This window comes from Lithobates pipiens, unplaced genomic scaffold, assembly GCF_037356315.1.
Source record: "Lithobates pipiens isolate NorthernLeopardFrog02 unplaced genomic scaffold, aLitPip1_a1.2 Scaffold_16, whole genome shotgun sequence".
Lineage (NCBI taxonomy): Eukaryota > Metazoa > Chordata > Amphibia > Anura > Ranidae > Lithobates > Lithobates pipiens.
In genome coordinates, this window is record NW_027507748.1 from 371846211 (window position 1) to 371869674 (window position 23464).

The following is a 23464-nucleotide window of genomic DNA, read 5'->3' on the forward strand; positions in this document are numbered from 1 at the left end:
AGACGGAAAAAGTCAGATGGAGCCCACACACGATCTGAATTTCCGACAACACAATCCGATCGTACATTTTCCGTCGGAAAGTCCGACCGTGTGTGCAGGGCATTATTGTAACTAAGAATCACTTTTATGTGTCCTTTATGTGGTTTATATGGAAGCTATTTAGGACCTGAGCACAGAAATATCTTCATTTCTACTGCAGGTCAATAATTAAATAGTCAGGAATGTCTGAAGTTGCTGGATTATTCTTTAATAGGAGCAATACATGATAGCCATTGTGCTGTAAGCCATATATACATTGATTTTAACAATAGGTGTCCTAGAATAGTGTGGAGCAATTCAATTACTGCTTTTACTTGTCATATTTAAGCAGCTGTTGATGAGCAATTGGATATGGAAAAATCAGAAGCTTTAGTGTTTCTTATTACTAACGTTACAGCTCAAAGCTACATGCAGTCAAGAGCTCAACCTTAGTCAATATATAGACACTAGACACCAATTATCTTAAAACTGTATATAACTAGTATATTATGTAAGCTGGCAGCCTCAGTATTAAAATGCATGGCCAGCCAAAACTTTCTTTTTCCTCTGGGATAGAGTTGAAAAGGGTTAGGGTACCTATTTGTTTTTTTTTTTACTGCTATCCAGGACTTCCTTAGGGAGAGATAGAAAGTGAGAGAAAAGCTCTGTAACAGTGCCCCAGATAGTATTAATGATTGGCAGATCCCTTCCTACTCTACTAAACAAAAACTCTGGCTGGACAAAAATTTCAATCTTCATGTTCTGTTTTAGGTAATTAGTGAATTGATACGTGTAAAAATGATTCTTTTTAGAAAAGGGTTTCCATTGATTTGTCACATATGAGGCAGAATCACGTTTGTTGTAAAATAGATTGGAACAGTGTAGGAATGACTGGACTGCTACCTTTTGTCCTGACACTTAAAGGTTAAGTTCACTTTTTTTTCCTTCTAAATTCCAGCTCCCCTGTCTACCAATATAGCATTAATGTACTAATTTTGCAAAAATAAAGCAGCTTTCCATTAATTCTACACCGGATTACCTAACTGTCTTCATAGCTGTTTAAACACACTTCTCGATTACTTCTGCCTTACTTCCTGGGCAGTCATGACATAGGAAGGGGTTGACCAGCTAAGGGTAGATGATGCAGGGTGTGTGCTAATGAGGTCAGCTGGTCAACTCCTTCCTGTGTCATGACTAGGTTTGCCACCTGTCCGGGATTAACCGAGACAGTCCAGGTTTTGAATAATGTGTCCACGCTTCAGGCGGACTGAAACCCGGACACATTATTCAGAGCAGGACAGTGGCTCCCCAAGTAACCAATATGATCACACACAAATCTGTTGCTGTCCGGAAGATGCGGGCGGCTATCTGGGGGCAAGTTCGACATCACTGGGGGGGGGCAGGGTGATGAGATCAGCAAGAGCACTTTGCCCACACCCACTGCATTACTACTCTCCTTGGGACACCCAATGTTCAGGTTTGGATTGAAGAAAAGGTGGCAACCCTAGTCATTACCTAAAGTCTGAAGAGGAAGTAAGGCAGAAGTAATGGAGAAGTGTGTTTAACTAGTTCCCGGCCGGTGCACAAGGATGTACGTCAGCAGAATGGCACGGGCAGGCAAACTGGCGTACAGGTACGTCCAGTTGAAATTGCCGTCCTGCCATCGGGTGCGTGCCACCGGTGGCATGCGCGCGTGCTGGTCGGGATCCCTGTGAGTGCGGTCGCGGATCCCGCGGACTCAATCGTCACGGGGATACCCAAGATCGTCTCATGGGGATGCTGAATGCGGAGATGCCGATGTAAACAGCATTTCCCCGTTCTGGCTAGCAACAAGTGACACTGATCTCTGCTCCCTGTGATTGGAGCAGAGATCAGTGATCACTAACACACAGCCCAGGGAGGGGGGGGCGTGACCGGATGTCAGGGTGAGAGGTCGCGGCGGGCTCAGACCTACCGCTCGCTCCAGACACTAATGCTGCCAAGGTAGTGTGGAGGAGGAGGAGGGAAGGAGAAGCCGAGCGTTGTGGAGCTGAAAACGAGGGGACGCTGTGAAGCCGTGACACCACGAAAGCGAGATCAACGGTACACTCGGTTGTTCGAACGGCGCGACAGTGGAGATATGTGGAGGTCGCCATAGGAAGCTCTCCCATAGAGGTACATCGATCCCCACGTAAGAATCCCTGTGAGAGAGGGACGCAAAGCGAAGGGAGGGATTGAGCGATACCTCCCCCCCGGTAGAAGAGACGTAAGACCCGAAGGTATGACTAGGAAAAGGGGGGTGGAGGAGGCGACCACACATAATGGATCACAAACACTACGTAGTTCCAAAGATAAGGCTGGCCACTCGACCGGGCGGACAGGCGTTGCTGCTGCTGCCGCCGCTTCTAAACTGGAGCAATATGCCCATACGCCTAATCAGACCCCAAATCAAACACCTAGAAAGAACGGGCAAGTCGGAGAGGGGCGGCCGCAGAGTACTGCAGCCGTGCAAACGGTCGGAAGGAAAAGCCAGGGTTTGACGACCGAAATAGAGCCGACAAGTTTAAACGAAGTAATATGTGTGGCAGTCCGGTCGGACACTACGGGTATAATGGGTGGAATATCGGAAGCACAAGCGTCCGTGAGTAATCTCTCCTTGGAGAGGGGGACTGGATGGGACACTGAGATAAGTACAGAAGGAGAAATTTGGGCAAAAGGTAAAGAACCATCACTAAAAGAAATTCTTTCTGCGGTGAATACATGTAAATTATCATTGGACGATGTATCAGACCAATTAAAGCAGATAAGAGAAGATGGGATAAATCTTAAAAATGAAGTACAGAAAACTGCGGCCCGTATATCAGATATGGAGGAGAGAGTCAGCCAGGTGGAGGATGAAGTACTCCCGTTGAAACAGGAGATGCAAATGATGAAGGGCCAGTTAAATTTGTGTATGGCTAAAATGGATAATATGGAAAATATTATACGCAGGAAAAATATCAGAGTTTTAGGTGTCCCGGAGAAAAGTGAAGGCAATAATCTTGCTGAATTCATGGAAATATGGATAAAGGATAAAGTAGGGAGTGAGAAGCTATCAAGATTTTTTGCAATTGAAAGGGCGTATAGAATTCCGTTTAGGATGGTGGAAGGAAGAAGTTATCCTAGACCCATAATTATCCAATTGCTGTCCTATAGAGATAAAGTTGCTATCCTTCAAAGAGCAAGAGAACTGCGTAACCTTGAATATAATGGGATAAAGATTTCATTGTATCTGGACTTTTCCCCAGAGTTGCAAGGACAGAGAGCTAAGTTCATAGAGTGCAAAAAGAAATTGCAGAGTCTTAAAGTGAACTATGCATTGCTTTATCCGGCAAAGTTGAGGGTATCAGCATTTGGGGAAAACATATTTTTTAATAGTCCAGAAGAAGTTAAGTCGTGGTTGGAGGAAAATAAATGTCTGCTGCAACAGAGGGAAACGCTGTAGTATGAAAACAGAAAGAAAATGGACAATTTTTTTTTTTTTCTGGACTTAGAGGGAACGTCCCCATATTGCTCTGTTTGTCTCCTTCCCTCTCTCCTTCCCCCCTTCCCCCCTTTTTTTTTTTTTTTTTGGCAGAAATTTGGATTATTGTTCGTTATAGAAATAAGAGTTATGGGAGTGGGTGGATAGGGTGAGCAGGTGGGGAGGATATATCACCCTGGGAGGTAAAAACGGTCATGTTGGAAGCCCCTTAGAAGGGCCCCAAGTGGGGCATGGGAGGGTTGGGGAGGGGAAAGAAAAAAGGGATGGGGAGTATGAATGGATGAATGATAGTGAGAGAAAGGAGGTTGAAAGGATAGGAAAGGATATAGGTAGGCATGGTAAAGGATTATTAATTGCACAAGGAAAAAAATATATCTATTTAAGTACAGAGTTGATGGGTGAAATTGTATTGAATATGTTGGTCAGGTAAAAGGGCACAAGAAAATGAAATTAAGAGAGGCACAAGGAAATAATATTGCTCAATTTATATAAAATGTGTGTAAAATGTGTATAAGAAATATGGTAAATATGAGATACAAAATATGTGTGGGATTAAAATCTTGGAGCACTGGGAAAAAAGAATTAAGCAAGGGGGAGAGCACGTGTGAAAACACAGAGAAAGCACGTAGAATGGAGAATAAAAAGTACGATATTGTGATTTAGGTCTCAAATATGGGAGTAAGTAGTAAGGTAGGGAATTTCACTAAAGAGGTTAAAATTTGTTCTTGGAATATACGGGGGGTGAAGGAACAGTTGAAGAGACGTGCGTTATTTTCCATGGGGAATATGGGTAATTATGGGATGCTCTGTCTACAGGAGACCCACCTGGACCGTGATACAATCAGTGTGCTAAGACACAGAAAATATAGGATACAATATCACTCTACATACACTTCCTACTCAAGGGGAGTGAGTGTCTTAATAGACCCTGGGTCGGGTCTAACTTGCAGGCAGAGCATCGTAGATGTTAAAGGGAGATATGTGTTCCTTTTTTGTGGTATAGAAGATAGAGTATGTGTGATTGCAACTGTGTATATCCCACCACCATTTAATGCAGAAATATTACATGAACTGCTGAAGTTTATAAAGGATAAGCCCGGAATCCCAGTCATAATATCAGGGGACTTCAGTATGATAATGGATCAAAAAATAGATAGGTTCCCACAGAAGGGCGGTAGTAGGGAGGGACCCAATGGGTTGTTATTTCAATTCTGTGAAGAAACGGGTTTTGTGGATATATGGAGAAAGTGGAACCCCTTAAAAAGACAGTATTCTTGTCACTCTAAGACGTACTCCACCTTGTCCAGGATCGATATGGTGCTGTGTAATGAAGAGGCGCTGGGGATGGTGGAGAAAGTGGAGTACGAGCCAAGGGGAATCTCGGATCATTCACCGGTAATGTTTTTAATGACAATAGGGAGAGGATGTAGTAGAAGGGAATGGAAGATAAACCCATTTTGGTTAGAACTAATGGATAACATGGAAGAGGTAAAAGAAAACTTAAAAGAATTTTTGAGTATAAATGTGGGATCTACGTCCCTGGGAATAATGTGGGATACCTTGAAAGCCTTCTTAAGGGGGGAACTAATAAAAAAGATATCGCAGATTAAGAAGAAAGGGGCTGCAAAGGAAACAGAAGTAAAAGAAAGGATAAGGAGGTCAGAAGAGAGGTATATAAGGGCCCCCTCAGAAGAAAGTTCCAAGGAATGGGAGGAAAATCAGGTAGAATATAAAAGACTTATATGGGAGAAAGAAGAGAGGAAAAGGCAGTTTCAGAGGCAGTCCTTCTTTTGCGAAGGGGAACAAGTGGGGAGGGTATTGTCAATGATTGCTAAATCAAATAGCTCGTCCCCAATAATACCGGCGATATTGGACAGGGAGGGAGGTATGAGGAAGTCAACACCTGAAATAGTGGAAGAGTTTAGAAAATATTATGAGGAACTATATAAAGTTTCAAACTCTGAAGTAGAGGGGGAGATGCAGGAATTTTTTGGGAAAATAACATTACCTAAGTTGTCGGAGGAAGATAGGGAGGGTTTGGAAGCACCATTGACCCTGGAGGAGCTGCAAAAAGTAACAGCAGAAATGACAAATCAGAAAGCACCAGGTCCGGATGGACTGCCGATAGAGATTTATAAAAAATTTGGGGAGATACTTTTACCGGCTCTCCTACAGGTGTTCAATGGCGCTTTTGAAGCGGGACAGCTGCCGCAATCAATGATGGAGGCCACAGTGGTGGTCCTAGCAAAAGAAGGGAAAAACCAATTGGAGACCGCATCATATAGACCTATATCGTTATTGTGTTCAGATGTTAAAATTTTGGCAAAAGTACTTGCAACAAGGGTAAAAAACATAATATCAAAACTAATACACCAGGACCAAACTGGGTTTATCCCAGGGCGGTCCACAAATATGAATGTGAGACGCACTTATTTAAACATTCAGATTCCTTCAGAAAATAAAGGGAATAGAGCAGTCATGTCCTTAGATGCAAAAAAAGCCTTCGATAGTGTGGAGTGGCATTATTTAAGGAGGGTGATGGCGGAATTTCAATTTGGCCCGAGATTTATGCAATGGATAAGAGTACTGTATACAGGCCCTAGGGCGAAAGTGAGAATAAATGGGGAATGTTCAGAGGAGTTCCGTTTGGAGAGGGGGACAAGACAGGGGTGCCCTTTGTCGCCCCTGCTTTTCGCCCTCTCGATGGAGCCTCTGGCAATAGCCTTGAGAGAGGCGAAGGATATTCGGGGGTTTAAAAGAGGGAATGAGGAGGAAAAGGTTGCCTTGTATGCAGACGATGTATTGCTGTTATTAGCGGACACGGGGCCTTCATTAGTGGCGGCAATGACCCTGATAAAAGAATTTGGGTATTTCTCCGGACTTGAAATTAACTGGGAAAAATCTGCCCTCCTACCAGTGGATCCCCTCGATATTCCACTGCCAGTACAGGTATCCCAAATAGAAATAGTTAAACAAATGAAGTACTTGGGAGTGAATATGACGGCAGACCCAAGGCAGTATATAGCAGGGAACTTAGTCCCACTTATGTCAAAATTAAAACGTAAAATTAGAATATGGAAGAACCTCCCCTTGTCAGTAGCTGGTAGGTGCAACTTAATTAAGATGGTGTGGATGCCTCAAATATTATATGTTATACAAAACTCACCGGTTTGGATTCCAAAATATTGGTTTAAAAAAATGGAAAGTTTGTTTAGAGAGGTGATATGGAAGAACAATGTGGCAAGAATTAGCTTACAAGTACTACAGAGACCAAGGGAAATGGGTGGGATGGCACTACCTAATATGAGATACTACTTTCTGGCTGCCCAATTACAGTATATGAGGGGAGGTAACCTGGTGGCAGTGACAGGAAGCGGGGCTGGACCCCTGGGGAGGGACACTCCACATAATACGGTCACGGAAGCCGTGGAAGCCGACTCATTTAGGACCAACTGCCCCACAGTCCAACTGATGGTAAAGTGTTGGGAGGAGGTAAAAGTAATATTGGGGTATAGAGGATATACAGAATTCTCACCAATATGGGAAAATAAAAATCTAGGGGAAATTAAGAAAATGGGGAGATTAGTAGAATGGGATCGGAGCGGCATACATTTCTTAGTACAATTATATAAAGACGGGAGATTGAAAACATTTCAGGAAGTAAGGGATGAATATGGGTTACCGGTTTATTACCTCCTTAATTATATACAAATCAAACATGCGCTAGAGGCACAATTCAGAAACAGGAAGTTGGAATGGAGTAAAATGCCTGCACTCAGGAGAATTATAAGTCATAATATATCGAAAGGAGGTATTTCAGAGATCTATAGGTACCTAAAGGGAACAGAACAAGAAGGGGTAATAGAGGAGGAAAAAAAAGCAAAATGGGAAAGAGAGGTGGGCCCAATATCGGTAGAACAGTGGGAAAAGGCTCTGGCATTGGGGGCGAAAGTTTCTTTATCTCCATCAAATAGCATATCTCAAATGTATTTAATCCATAGGGCATATTACACTCCTCTTAAATTGTATAGATTTGGGTGTAGACAGGATGCAGAATGCCAAAGATGTGGGGACCGAAGAGGAGATTTAATACATATGATTTGGCGATGCCCAAAATTATATAGATATTGGGTAGGAATAATAGGGGAAATCAATAAAGTGTTTGGGTTATCACTAGAAGTAGAAGCAAAAATATGTATAATGGGATTGATAGAAGAAGAGGAGGTACGAAGGGATATCCATACAGCAGTCATTAGATGCCTTTTTCAGGGGAGGAAATTAATTGCGTGTAAATGGCAGAGGAGGGAAGCGCCTACAGTAAAGGAATGGATGGAAAGGGTGAAAGATAACATAAAAAAGGAGGAATACATATATAGGAAAAGAGGTAATTATGGGAAGTTTGTTAAAATATGGGGAAAGTGGGGTGTGTAAAGGGAGAGTAAGTTACGAGAGTGATGGATGAAGGTGGGTATGAATGAGAGGTGGGGAGGGGGATGGGAGAAGGGAATGAGTAATTTGTTTAAGTTTGATGTTATTTTTTATTTTTTCTTTTGTATAAATTGCGAATGGAAGATTATTGGCGGAGGGAATGGGAGGGGGAGAGGGTTGACAGGGGGAGGGAGGATGGGATGGGGGGACAAGGGTAATTTGTTTGTAAGGGGAATTAATGTATGTGATTACTATGTGGCAATATTTGTAAACTTGAATATAAAGCAAATAAAATAAAAAAGTTTAAACTTAAAAAAAAAAAAAACACACAGCCCAGCCCTCCACAGTTAGTAACACGCCCCTAGGACACACTTAACCCCTACACTGCCACCCCCTGTTTAACCCCTTCACTGCCAGTGTCATTTACACAGGAATCAGTGCATTTGTATAGCACTGAATGCTGTATAAATGACAATGGTCCCAAAAATGTGCCAAAAATGTCCGATGTGTCCGCCATAATGTGGCAGTCACAATAAAAATCGCTGATCGCCGCCATTAATAGTAAAAAAAAATTATTAATAAAAATGCCATAAAACTATCCCCTATTTTGTAAACGCTATAGATTTTGTGCAAACCAATCAATAATCGCTTATTGTGATTTTTTTAAACAAAAATATGTAGAAGAATATGTATCGGCCTAAACCGAGGGAAAAAAATGTTTTTTTTATAAATTTTTGGGTGATATTTATTATAGCAGAAAGTAAAAAAAAATGCGTTTTTTTCAAAATTGATGCTATTTTTTTGTTTATAGCGCAAAAATTAAAAACCGCAGAGGTGATCAAATACCACCAAAAGAAAGCTATATTTGTGGGAAAGAAAAGGACGTCAATTTTGTTTGGGAGCCATGTCGCATGACCGCGCAATTGTCAGTTAAAGCGACGCAGTGCCGAATCGCAAAAAGTGGTCTGGTCTTAAGCCAGCAAAATGGTCCGGTCTGAAAGTGATTAAACAGCTATGAAGACAGTGAGGTAAGCCTGTGAAGAATTAATGGAAAGCTGTTTTTTTTGTTTGGGGGGGACAAAATAAGTACTTTAAAGGGTTACTAAACCCCCTTTTTTTTTAAGTAACAAACATAGATTTGCCACCATTGTGCAGTTTGTTTTGCACAGAGTGGCCCCAAACTTTGTCTTCTGGGATCCCCCAATGGTGTTCGGGGCTGCTCCCTGCATTGGGAAACCACCTAGGAGAAGCACTTTCCTTAGGGAGCCCCGTACGCTCTTCCGAGTCCAGCATTTGCGTCCAATAACACAGAATACCGAATTAGCGCTGCCTCCGGTGCCCGTGTCATTGGATTTGATTGACAGCAGCGGGAGCTAATGGCTGCGCTGCTATCAATCTATCCAATCAAGAGCCGAGACAACGGGCAGAGAGGGTGAGTAAAATGGGGGGGCTGGGGGGCTGGTCAGTGACAAACATTTTTGCACCTTAATGCAAAGGATGGAGGGACGCAAAAATGATGGTAAATCGCCACTGAAAATAGCGGCACTTTACCACCGCCGACACCCCAGTATGAAAGTGGCCTAAATGCCAAACTTCTGCTACTGAAACTTAGGCTAGGTTCACACTTGTGTGGGTCCAAAATGCTTGAAAAACCATGTGTGCTCGTGAACCACAGGCAGAAAATTCTGCTCTTTAGTGGACGCATGGGTGTACTATTAATTCTTTTTTTTCAAATTCTTCGGGTGTACTATTAATTCTTAATGACACCCCATGCACTCAGGAAACGTAGCGCATTTTTACGCATGCCAAATCACATTTTTCTTAAATGTTCAGGTGTTTTAAATAGCCTTGCAGGAGTTAAATGTCATTTTTGCATGTGTGCGCTGTAATGTTTTGTTCCAAGTCACATGGTGCTGCTATTATGAGGGTAGGGCAGCCCACTAAAATTAATGGGCTGACTACAGAATGCAGGTCGCACATGTCTGAACCTAGTCTTCCAGTACAGTGATGATCCACCCCATCCATTCACAAAGCATCCTATATCATTTTCACAGAATATGAAGAGTTCTGTGAATGGACAAGGTAGAAAAGAGGGGCAAATGGATGAGGTGGAAAGTGAGCTACTTACTGTCATCACTGTTTCAGTGCTGAAGGCTCAAAGGCAAAGCGTATAGTGGTCTATAAGCTGAATGACCCTTAACAGTTTTTAACAAACACAAGAGGGTCCACACACAGGACACCCATTATTAGAGGTAATTTATTTTAACACGGGAACATTTTTGACATTTCGATTTTCCCTTCTTTTATTCTCTGTACTCTTATCCCTGTCTCCATGACCAAGACGACCATGCATATTTATGTGTTTTAGATTGTAAGCTCTAACGAGCAGGGCCCTCTGATTCCTCCTGTTTTGAATTGTATTGTAAGTGTACCGTCTGCCCTCATGTTATAAAGAGCTGTGCAAACTGTTTGGTGCTATATAAAGCCTGTATAATCATAATAATAATAATAATACACATTGTATGAATGTGAGTTAGGGACCTTAGATTGTAAGCTTCTTGATGGTAGGGAGGGATGTAAATGTACAATATATATGTAAAGTGCTGTGTAAATTCTCGGTGCTATATAATACCTATAATAAAAATAAATAAATTGTACAATCTCTGTACAATTCACAAAAACATTGTGACACGAGGGCCTTCCTTAACAAGTCATTTAATTTGTATCCATTCAAGCAGGACTCTGCACTATATAGTCCTTTTGAAGATTGCACAATTAGATTGTAAAATGTGAGTGCGTGTTTAGGGACCATTTACATCTAAGTTGTAGCTCAGCAGTACAGTGTGTGATAAATACATATGAGAGCCAGACCATTTTATTCCATGTCTCAGTTCAAATCTATGTATAGCACAACCCATGCAGGGACTGCAGATGACTGGTTTCCCCACTCCTGCACAGCCAGGTAATAAGAATTTTCCACTTGCATACAGACACAAGGAACAGTCTTTTAGCTTGGTTTTTGTTGTTTATTAGGGGTAATAATTTGGATGGGGAATAGGAATTATGGGATGCCCAGCTTGAAGTGGAAGTAAACCCTTCTATCGTTTTCAGTCAAGGAAGCTGCCATCTTGGCCTCTAATAATTCTTCAACTGCCATAATGCTGCACATGTGATCAGTTATGACACCAGCCATTGGATGGTTTGAAAGTTTGGTTGAGAGCACAACCAATGTGAAAGTTAGCATTTCCAGCATGTCGGGAATGTAAGTGTTTTTTGAAACTGGGTTTACTCCCGCTTTAACTGCAAAAAAAAAACAAAAGAACAGGGGCACAATCCTGAACTGTCCTCCTTCCCTGACACTGACAGTCTCTGATAACCAAAAAATGCAAAAGCGCCTTAAGGACTAGGAACTCTTAGTCCCTTAGAAAGTAGCACAACATGTTGTAGGCTGAAGTGCATACAGGAGTATCTCCCACTCCACTGTAGACACCTAGCCTACCTCTACTGCTTGCAGGAACTACCGACCCGCCCGGCTGCTCCCATGATCTCCCAGGGTCTGGGATAGGAAAGGTTAAACACAATGTTCTCTTCCTGAAAGGCTTGCTACATTTGGCAGTCTCTCCCCTTGAGAATCCCAAGCCAGCCCAAGCTCCAGCCTGAGGCAGAGGCCCCCCCCCAAGGGCCCCCAACAGTCTCCTCAGCACTCCATCTTCCACCCAACTATCCTGCTGACATGACTTATCCATAAGTCATGCCACCCTGCAGGCCCTCCACATGGGGATTGGCTAAGCTCCTTCAAGTATGCAGATCAACCCTCCTGGCCTCCATCCACTTCATTTCTAGAAGTTTCTCAACATTTTCAGAACTGGGGGAGGCACCAGAGACCTGCCTCTGTGAGTCATCCAGCCTGACCTGTAGTAAACCCTGACCCAATTTAGACTTTTGTGTCATAGCATAGATTTGCCTACACAAACACTAGTGGCACACTAGAGGGTGCTGCATATGCTATTGTGGGTGTGTATTTATTTCAGGTACTTATATAGCGCTGTTTCTTTACATACAGTCAGGGAAAAAAGTATTTGATCCCCTGCTGATTCTGTACATTTACCCACTGACAAAGAAATGATCAATCTATAATTGTAATGATAGGTTTATTTTAACAGCAAGGGACAGAATAACAAAAATATCCAGAAAAACGCATTTCAAAAAAGTTATACATGGATTTGCATTTTAATGAGTGAAATAAGTATTTGACCCCTTCGCAAAAAAACATGACTTAGTACTTGGTGGCAAAACCCTAGTTGGAAATCACAAAGGTCAGACATTTCTTGTAGTTGGCCACCAGGTTTGCACACATCTCTGCAAGGATTTTGTCCCACTCCTCATAGCAACAGATTCTAGAAGTGGTGGTAGTAAGGACTATCTGAATCAGGTGCACATATCAGTGCTGGTACCCAAACTGGTACATAGCTTCCATGAATTTGTAGCAGGCCATGATACAGGATTCATACTGTTAGAAAAGTGCCTTTATTACTTTATTGAATTTTCCCCCCATGAGTCTTATCGATCTGTAATTACTGATGAAATGACGGCCTAAAAGTTGATTAGAAAGGCACTGAAAGAAATCAGTGCGCCCCTGCCAAGTAATTAGCCTTGGAAATGGAATGGTTTTGTAACACGTGGGCAGGAGCTCTCATCAATGCTGGGAGAAAACATGTAACATTATTTCATTAGTGAACTACTGCATGTCAAAGCACCCATTTCTAAATGACAGATTCCCATGAAGCCTTTGAGCAATACAGTAACTCAGTGGTTAACATTGGGATGGATTTACGCAAGAAACCTAGCAAAGTGAGACTAAACTGGCCATACATCACTCATCCCGCAGGCTAAACAAGATAAATCTAATAGATAACTGTTTAGCATGGATAGAGGAACCTTCCATGCCACATATTGTATCTAGACAGCCACAGAAACATCAGCTGTCTGAATACATGAACTGTGACTGCATCTGATAGGATGCAATCATTTTTCAGGCTGACAAATTCTCACTTTACTTCTTCAGTTTTTTAAATCAAAGAGCTGGGTGGTGCTGACAAGCAGGGCCCGGTTTAAGGATTTTTGTCTACACAGACAAAGGCACATTTTGCTGCATTCAGATGTATATTTATTGCTATTCCCATAACTTATCACAAAAAAAAAACAAAATAATTTCTCCTGCTCCTGATGATGGCATTGATACTGCATATGTGTATGTTATGTGTACCCAGAGTAGGGCCCAGAATTAACAGTGTGCATTTTGCTTTTTATTTAAATCCTACCCCCAAAAAATCTGAGCCTTGACCACAACCTTTGGCCTTTACCTTGAACTTTGATCCTTACTCTGACCCTAACACTAACTGTGATACTGACCTAGGTCAAGTCAGTCTTTCTTTCTTTCCTTCCTTCCTTCCTTAGTCCCTTCCTTCCCTTTTCTCTCCCTCTCTCTCTCTCCCTCCCTCCCTCCCTTCCTTCCTTCCAAATCCCCAGCAAGTGGCCCCCTATTCTGGCACCCTAATGCCGCGTACACACGATCAGACTGTCCGGCGGACTTAGCCCGGCGGACAAACCGCCGGACTTTGAAGCGGAGGTCCGCCGGACTTTCCAAACGAGTGGACCTGCCGCCGGACTATGGCAGGAGTCCGCTGTACTTTTGAAATGAACGGACTTGCCCACACACAGAGGAAAGTCCGTTCATTTTGAACGCGGCTCCAGGTAGCCGGGACTAGCACAGGAGGTCGGCGACATTGACATGTCGCTGGCCCCGTCACCTGGTATGGACTTAAAGGGAAAGCCCTACGCCCAAAAAATGGCGTGGGGGTCCCCCCAAAGTCCATATCAGACCCTTATCCGAGCACGCAAACCGGACGGTCAGGAAAGGGGGTGGAGACGAGCGAGCCCTCCCCCCCCCCCCCCCAAGCCGTACTAGGCCACGTGTCCTCAACATGGGGGAGTGCTTTAGCCCCCCCACCCCAAAGCACGTTGTCCCCGTGTTGATGAGGACAAGGGCCTCTTTCCAACAAAAAAAAGTCCCTGGAAAAAAAAGTCCGCCGGAGCCCACACACGCCAGATAGTCTGCCAGATAGTCTGATCATGTGTACGTGGCATAAGCCCCTTGTACACACAGTCGGAGATTCCGACAAGCAAATCCGTCGGATTTTGTCCGTCGGATTTTGTCCGTCGGATTTTGTCCGACGGATTTTGTCCGAAAATGTTGCATACACACGGTCAGACAAAGTTGTTAGAAAATCTGATGTGATTACGTTATTTCGTTACGACGGGACTACGTTCACGCTAGTAGCCAATAGCTTTGGTGTAGGAATTTGATCTGAGCATGCGTGGCACTTTGTCCAATCGGAATTCTCTACACATGATCGGAGTATGTCCGATCAGAGCATTTTGATCAACCAACAAGTTGGAAAACTTGGTCCGTCGGATACTCCGACCGAACAGTCCGATGTAGACCACACACAGTCGGAATATCCGACAAAACGGTCCGATCGGACACATTCCGTCGGAATCTCCGACCGTGTGTACAAGGGCTAAGGCTGCCTAGACAGCCATATGTTGACAGCCATATGTTGACAGGACCACCCAAATCTTACATTTCCTACAATTCAGCAGGTATTGACTAAATTTGGAGCTGTGCATGGCCAGATTTAGTCAATGGAATTAAATAAAGGGATTTTTAATAACCATATTTAATTTGGTAAAGATTAGTAAATGAACACTATTCTAGTAAATTAAAACCCACTGGTGTTGATTTACTAAAACTGTAGAGTGCAAAATTTGTTGCAGCTGTGCGTAATAGTCAATCAGTTTTTGACTTCAGCTTGTTTAATTAAGTTTTCACAAAAAAATAAACAAAAACCTGCAAGATGATTGGTTTTTATGAAGAGCTGCAGCAGATTTTGCACACTCCAGTTTTAGTAAATCAAACCTATTGCGTTCTTACAGCCTAGTGGCCTTGATGTTCACTTTAGTATAGCGTTGCTATACAAGTAAAATATTAGTATTGTTAAAATACAGAACATCTAATACAGGAATTCCACATTTGGGGCATATGGGCATATGTCCCTGAACCCATCTGGCCCTAAATACGAGGGTCACTAAGAACAGCATACAGCCATTGCATATGCAAAACCTGTACCTCCTAGGTGCCAAAAGTTTATGTCGCCAGCACACCAAGCAAAAAAAAAATTACATAAAATCCAAACGTTTATTTGCAGATGACATCAAAGTGCTATGTGCACTCGGAGCCATCATATGTCTGATGAAGGGGTGCTGTGTGGCCCTGAAACATTGCACTTAACACTGTGATGTCATCACCGAATAAACACTTGGACTTTATTTCAAGGATCCTTGGTGTTCTGTTGATATATACTTGACTATTGTTTCCAGTCTCCAGCTGACAATTGCTGCAGCACCCACTTACTTTTTGCCTTTTCCAGGAATGTTGATGGGAATGTTATAACTAGTTCCCAGGCACCCAAAACTGGACTGTATGGGCTTAACTACCAGTGGCGGCCCAGCCATTAGGGGCGCAGGGTCACCGCCCCCAAATCCGTGCTTCTGGCCCCTAATCCACATGGAGGGTGCCGAATACACAGATTCCAATGGGGTTTTTCGAGCACATGATTCGACGAGCCATAGGCTTCAAAAAAGGGTGGGCTTGGGGGCGCAGAACACTGCACCCTAAACCCACCCAGTTGCGTGACAATAGCAAATTAATATTCACTATTGTCTTCCTGATTTTCCCCCCTGCCAATCAGGAAGCAGGTTCTGAGACATGATTGACCTAGAGGTGAAGCATTTGTATTGGCTGCTGCGCGGAGGGAAGAAGGAGGGAAGCTGCCATGAAGGCCAAGATGCAGAGTAGGAGGAGAGGCAGGAAGTCCATGATTAAATAGGGTATGTGCGGGATCGACGGATTCACGGGGTGGGGGTTAGCGTTGTAAGTGCGAGGCCGATGGACTGATTATTATTATTATTATTATTATTATACAGGATTTATATAGCACTGGCAGTTTATGCAGCGCTTTACAACATTAGGGTAGACATTACAATGCAATACAATTCAAGACAGGGGGAATCAGAAAAACACACAATAAGTAAGAGATATTCAAGAAAAATATAGGCATGCTGTGTGAACACATGAACAGCATATAGTGGGGTTTTCTCAAATTTTACTGCAAAAGTGGGAATAAGCTTTAAGCTGGACATACACAGCAGACTGAAAACAAACAAACAAAACTATCAGATTCCTCCATCCATGCAAGCAAGATGGATGGAGGAATCCACCTCATCAGGAATCAGGACATTGTACTGAAATTGTACTATACTACCCATTGGGTAACAACAGCACCCCAGTTGTCAGAATGCACTGATCCATTGCTGAAACTGATTGGCTGCACATCAAGGAAACATTTCCAGTTTTTCCCTTCAATGGATGTTGATCAAACAATTGACTTGTATTGAGCAGAAATGGCCACACACTGGAGTTGATTTACTAAAACTAGAGAATGCAAAATATGGTGAACCTTGTATAGAAACCAATCAGCTTCCAGTTTTTTTAATGTCAAAGCTTAATTGAACCAGCTGATGTTTGAAGTTTAATGGTTTCTATGCAGAGATGCACCAGATTTTCCACTCTCCAGTTTTAGTAAATCAATAGCCTCTGCTGAACCAGACGAATTTCGATCAGTGTATGGTAAGCATTAGTGAAATGGTAGGAATAAATCTGCAAGACAACAATCTCTGAAAAAACCCCACAGACAGTCAAAGGTAATAGAATTTAGGCAGTTGATCAGATAAGGAGTAAAGGAGGGGGCTGTAGAATGAGAGGGAGGAAGGAGAGAATTACAGAGATTGGAATGGTCATAAAATGTTTGATAATTCAGAAAAACACAGGTCCAGCTTGTTTGAAACTTCCCAAGTGATCTGGCTGATGTCTCAATAAGAAGAGGAAAGGATGGTGTTAGTCACATGCACTCCTCTTCTGCCTATGGGCAAGTCACACAAAACACAATGGCAGGTCATTGTACTACAAACAATTGGCAAATGTCATTTTCATTGAGGTGTCTTCTCAATTATTACAGGTATTTATATAACACCAGTAATTTCCATACTAGACCTTCACAACAGCCCTTACCCTCAAGGAGCTTTCAATCTAAGGTTCCTTTCTTACATGAATACATACACAGTTCAGGGCCAATTTGGATAGCAGTCAATTACACTACCAACATGTGATTTGAATGTGGGAGGAAACTCATACAAGTATAGTGAGAACATGTAATCTCCATGCAAAACATGCAAATAGTGTCCTGACCAGGGTACAAACAGTGGGCACCAGTGCTGCAAGCTGCTACAGAAGTGCTAACCACTAAGCCATACCTTGCATGTAGTTCACAATAAGTGCTAACAAAATGTGAGATGTATGGGTTACTTCCTGAGACATAACAAATATTTGCTAGTAACTAAAGAGATTTGGGTGCAGCGTTTATGTGACCAATCAATGGGTGCTCACTGTTGTCCCTGAAAAGGGAGGAAAGGCAGAAAATTTCCAGAGTCAAGCAGGGGGATTAACTGGCAGTTTTCAGATTTACCACCTCCAGGCATCTTTGGGTAGAGATCTGCCCATCTATTCATCCCAACCACAGCACTACCTGCTGGAGTTTGCATGTTCTCCCTGTCCCTGTGTGGGTTTCCTCCCAGTAATCAGGTTTCCTCCCACACTCCAAAGACATGCTGGTCGGTTAATTGGCTCCTGTCTAAATTGGCCCTAGAATATGTATGAATGTGAGTTAGGGATCTCATATTGTAAGCTCCCTGAGGGCAGGGACTATTATAACTGTACAATATATATGTAAAGAGCTGCGTAAATTGACGGCGCTATATAAGTATCTGAAATAAATAAAATATATTAATTATATACAATAGTCAACAGTTGTAGCTAAGCTAATAACACTTCTTGCAACATATTACATTTAAATTTTCTGTTTTAGGTTATTGTGGAGAAGAACATCCAATTACTTTCAGTCTACTTAAGGCCTGAAGAAGAGCCATGGAGGCTGAAACGTCACTGCAGTTTTTTCATCAAATTCTCTATTCCTTGGTGTGGTCACATTGTCTAATACACTGGATTGCTGGTAGGAATGTGCCAGTCAGCTGATGTGCCCAGGCATGGACAGCAGCATGTGGTGAGAATGCTTTTCTTTTTACTAAAATGATCATGGGAGATGCCTACTGGCTGTATGGGCAACAAACACTGATAAAAATGATTCTGTTGGCTTGTAATTTTAACATAATTTTTTTTATAATTTCCAACATAAAAATAAATGTTAACTAATTTACTTTGATATTTTAAGTACCTTACTTAATTTTCATTAGTTCCTAAAACACACCTTTTTACATAAATTACAAAAATAATGTATAATATTGAGTAATCTAGACAAAACTGTTAAGGCGTGTGCATTTCTATATTCTAATTGAGTTACGTTTACCTAAAAAATTATCTTTTCATTTGACTGAATTTGCAGGACGCATATGTTTGCCAAACGTGTAACCGCACAAGTTTTGATGCTGTATATATTAAAGAGTTTGACGCCTTTTGGAACTTTGAAAGTTTGCACAAGTCAGTTCCCATATGTTTGAGGCCAATCAAGACAAAAGAGCGCCACCAGTGACAAGAATTTTTCCAAGTCACTACAAAGCCATGCAATGCCATTGAAAGATAAGAGTGAACATTGAACAAATTATCGTTCACATGCTTTAAATGTTGCTTAACATACCATATAAAATGTTTATTTTATTAGCAGATTAATACATTTATAATAAATGGACATACGTCCGTTGTATACACCTATCGGCTTACTGCATGCAGCCGAACTCAACCAAGATGCAGGGTGAGGGATTGCCGGCTATTAAGCTTAAAACCCCAAAAAAGAATGTTTCAGCCAGTTCGGTTTTTGAGATATTGGAGTTCAAATTTAGATTTTGTAACATCAAGCCCCGCCCACTTTGCACCCAATTTTATTAAAATGTAAAAAAAAAGATAGCATTTGTATTACATTTCAAAAATACCATATTATGCTGTATTGGCAGGAAAAACAAGCATATTGGTATAGTGTATTGTTTTCATATAGCGCTCCCATTTTGTATTAGAAAGAATGATTATGGGACTCATTTATGCTTTTAGCCTGAGCTACCCTGAAAACCTAAAATATACCTTTGAAGTTTTTCCAAAGATATTTTTAGAGCTAGATGTGGGGAACCTATCTTCAAAAGTTCACACTTTAACCGCTTGCCGACCAGCCACTGTCATTATACTGCGGCAGGTCAGCTCTCCTGCGCAAACTAACGTTAGGTGTACGTCGGTCTTTGCACAGGAGTTGCAGGCGCACGACTCCTTGATTTCAGCTGGCGACCCATGATCATGGTATACAGAGGCTGAACGGGGATCTGCCTATGTAAAAAAGACGATTCTCCATTTTACCAGATGACATGTCAGAGATTGGGAACTATCTTTGTCATGTCCCTACAGTTAAAACACGCCCAGGAAACACACTTAATCCCTTGATCGTCCCCTAGTGTTAACCCCTTTCCTGCCAGTGTCATTTATACATTGATCAGTGCATTTTTATAGCACCGATCAATGTAATAATGTCACTGGTCCCCAAAAAGTGTACTTTGTGGTCAGATTTGTCTGCCGCAATGTTGAAGTCCTGCTAAAAAAAACACAATAAAAGTCCCTAAATCTCTCCTAAATCTCTCCCATAGTTTGCAGACGCGATAACTTTTGTGCAAACCAATCAATATACGCATTTTTTTGGGCCAAAAATATGTAGAAGAATATATATTGGCCTAAACTGATGAATACATTTTTTTTTATATATAATTTTTGGGATATGTATTATAGCAGAAAGTAAAAAAAAAAATGTTTTTTCTCAAAATTGTCTGTCTTTTTTTGTTTATAGCACAAAAAATAAAAACCACAGAGGTGATCAAATACCACCAAAAGAAAGCTCTATTTGTGGGGAAAAAAAGGACGAAAATTTTTGTTTGGGTACAGCGTCACACAAACATGCAATTGTCAGTTAAATCGATGCAGTGCCGTATCGCAAAAAATGGCCTGGTCATTAAGGGGGCAAATTTTTCCGGGGTTGAAGTGGTTAAAGCGCAAATTACTTTCTTAAAAGGCTTTTAAAAAAGCATTCTGTATTCTATGTTCTTTGCAGTTACTGTAAATACATATGTGTGTTTCAGTTTAATTTGTTAGCCGAGAAAGAGGCATTTTTCAAATGTTTACATTTATATTTGGTGCTGCTTTAATAATATTACATTTGAAACACTTTATAAATAATAAATGTTAATTTGTTTTGAAAGCCTGTTTCATGAGAACATTCCTTGTTTTAAAAAAAACTTTTAAAAAAATGTAGTTAGTTACTTATCACTTAAAATTAGGTAACTAAGTGACAGGGCAGCACAGTGGCGTAGTGGTTTGCGCTTTCGCCTAGCAGCAAAAGGGTTGCTATTTTGAATCCTGACCACAACATTACCTGCCTGCTAAGGTTTCCTCCCATGCTCCAAAGGCAGGTAGGTAAATTGGCCCCTAGATTGAAAGATCCCTGGGCAGGGACTGATATGAATGTATATGTAAACCACTTAATAAATTGATGGTGCTATATAAGTACTTGAAATAAATACATAAAGTAAGGTACTTAACAATTTCTATAAACTGGAAAAAATTAGTTGGCTTTACTTGAACCTATGGTCTATAAACTGGAAATATTGAGTTGGCTTTACTTGAACCTATGGTCTATAAACTGAAAACATTTAGTTGGCTTTACTTAAACCTATGGTCTACAAACTGGAAAAATGTATTTGGCTTTACTTAAAACTATAGTTCCAGACAAGTTAAGGTATGTATTCCTAACTTAAAACACTATGGTCTATAAACTGCAAAAAAATAGTTGGCTTTACTTAAAACAGCAAAGTTGAAAACATGAAAAGTCTAATGAGTCAGACAAAAATAATTTTAGTTGACAGTACTTAAAAAGCTGATGCAAATAGTTGCCTTTTTTTTAGTAGACCCAGCACAATATTTTTTATAGTGCAGGCACTTTCCTCAGATTCTACCAGGGCATCTACAGTTTATGTATCTGTTTACAAAAGTCTTACTCACAAATTGTATTTAATAAGGACATACATAAGGACTTCTAAATATTCATACAAGAAAGAGGAAACGCAGAAGAACCCTTTTTATATGGAACATATACTGTACATCCACCAGTGGCATACCTAGTACATCTGGCATCTGGGGTTTGTTAGTTTTTTTTTAACAAAGAACTGGTTTGTAGAAATAAAGTGGTGCACATAGCGCACCATGGAAAATTGTGGGTTTGGTCAAATTATATTAATAGTCGGAGGGACTTAAGTCGGCCATAGATGGAGCGTTTTTTTTTCTTGCAACTACAGTCAATGTTGATGAAGGAATGCCTTCTGAAGAGCCATTGTGTTCTCTCAGTGGGTGATCGGGGGAAGCCGCCCCTGCCGAGAGAACACAGTGATTTTTGCTAGTGGCTACAATAGCCGCTAGCAATAGTCACATCTAATATCCGACAGGCTGGTTGTACCCAAGTTAAACAATTGATCAGCATGGGTGCATTCAGCCTGCCCATACATGGTTCAAATTCTGGCTGGTCCCTGCTGAACTGGCTGAGATTCCTACCGTCTATGGTTGGCTTTAAAGGAGCATAGTTAAATAGCAAGCATAGTTTTTTTTATTTATTTTTTGGTTTAGCTAGCGTACCCAGTTCAGACTACACCTCCCACACCTACATTAGTACGCCACTAACATCCACTAGTCAAAGCATATTATGTGAGCTGTCCATGGATCCAGCATATTACTTGAAAACAATGACTAAAAATTTCAAAACCCACCAAATGAACTTATGACACATGAAATAATGGAATTAATTGTGAAAATACAGACTACCAAGACAATTCAGTTGGTAGCACAAGCAACCATGCCTTCAATCTAACTGTTTTGGGAAACAGTTCCATAAACAGGTTTAGTTCTGCTTTAACACACATCTTCTGCCTGCTCTCACTTCCCACAGTACTTGCAGCAGGGTCACTATTCCTCCTTGCACCACTCTCACCCGCCTGTTCTAGTGTACTTAAACAGCTTCATACTCCCATACTCATTCCCTAATGCTAGTCATACATTTTTCAGCATTTTTAATAACTTCAACCAGTGCTTGGTAACAAGTGTGAATAAACAGTTGAGGGCAACCCACCACCAAAATGTTGCTGCTGAGCTAAACATCCTGGTCTATTTCATCACTGAGTGCTAGGGGTGCACTTTGCATAGTGCCCACAGGCACAGGCTAATATTCTTCCTGGGTCTATGACTATGGACACACACATTTTCCCAAATAAGGTAAACCTTTAATAGTTTTTAATTATAGGGTCACACAATTAAAACTTGTAGCCTTTTCAAAATTGTAATAATCACCTACATTACAATTACCCCCTTTCTTTTTTTTCTTTCTCCTTATTCATATTTTCATTCATTAGATTTTACCCTTTCAATCATGGAGGCTCAACATCAAAAGTGTAATTACTTAGTGCGGTCTGCATGCAAACCCATTACAGGGTTTTTACTATTTACATAACTCCTCCTTGCATCAGGGCTGGAAACTCATGAGAGGAAAACTGAGGCAGGAGGCTGTAATATTTTCAGGAATCTATGTACAGCACCCTGATGCCCCCCTGCATGGCATAGAGAAGCACAGAGATCCAGTGATCGAAAAACACTGAGTCTAAAAAAATGGATTTAATAAAAAAAAAATTAAAGTGGGAATTAATGCTTGGGAGGCATCATGATGGTGGCTTGGCAATATGGCCTATTTTTCTTGCTTGGCAAATAAATGGGAAGAGGAGGAACCATGAAAGCAAAATATAAAAAAAAATAATCTTCAGCTTTAATTATACCTACTTTTTTAATATATACAGTAATATCTACAATTTTTAGCCAGACCAAATCATTTTTATGATACTGTCACTTAGAATGTGAGTTGAAATAACTTTTAGTGATTATTTTCAGGCATGATCCTTCGATATGAGCCAAAGCTGCAGAAAGTTATTACAAGTGCCAGAACTGGACCGTCCATACAAGTAAGTGACATCCAGCAGTACCAGCATTGTGGATCTTTTGGGAATCATATCTTTTATTTCTTCTTGCTCGGAATATAGTTATACATTTCCCCCATGTGTTTCCTGCGACTTGGATATCTCATGTTATCAGAGTACATGTCAGCTTTCTCACCACATATATTTCATTTGTTTCTCTCCTTAGTATACTGCAAAAAGGAATTTGTTAGATCTTTTTTCTCAAAATCCCAGTATGCAACCTAATGTATCTATCTATCACTCTCTCACTATATATATATATATATATATATATATATATAT

The 23464-nt window shown here is 41.2% G+C and overlaps 1 long non-coding RNA gene across 1 annotated transcript in view; it reads left to right on the forward strand.

Moving 5' to 3' along the window:
• Positions 1 to 23464, forward strand: part of LOC143982963 (uncharacterized) — a 73721-nt gene that overhangs the window by 38056 nt on the left and 12201 nt on the right. Inside the window, exons 4-6 of the long non-coding RNA XR_013274546.1 lie at positions 8760 to 8976; positions 17992 to 18186; positions 23097 to 23167. This is a non-coding gene — a long non-coding RNA (uncharacterized LOC143982963). The remainder of the gene's footprint in view (positions 1 to 8759; positions 8977 to 17991; positions 18187 to 23096; positions 23168 to 23464) is intronic.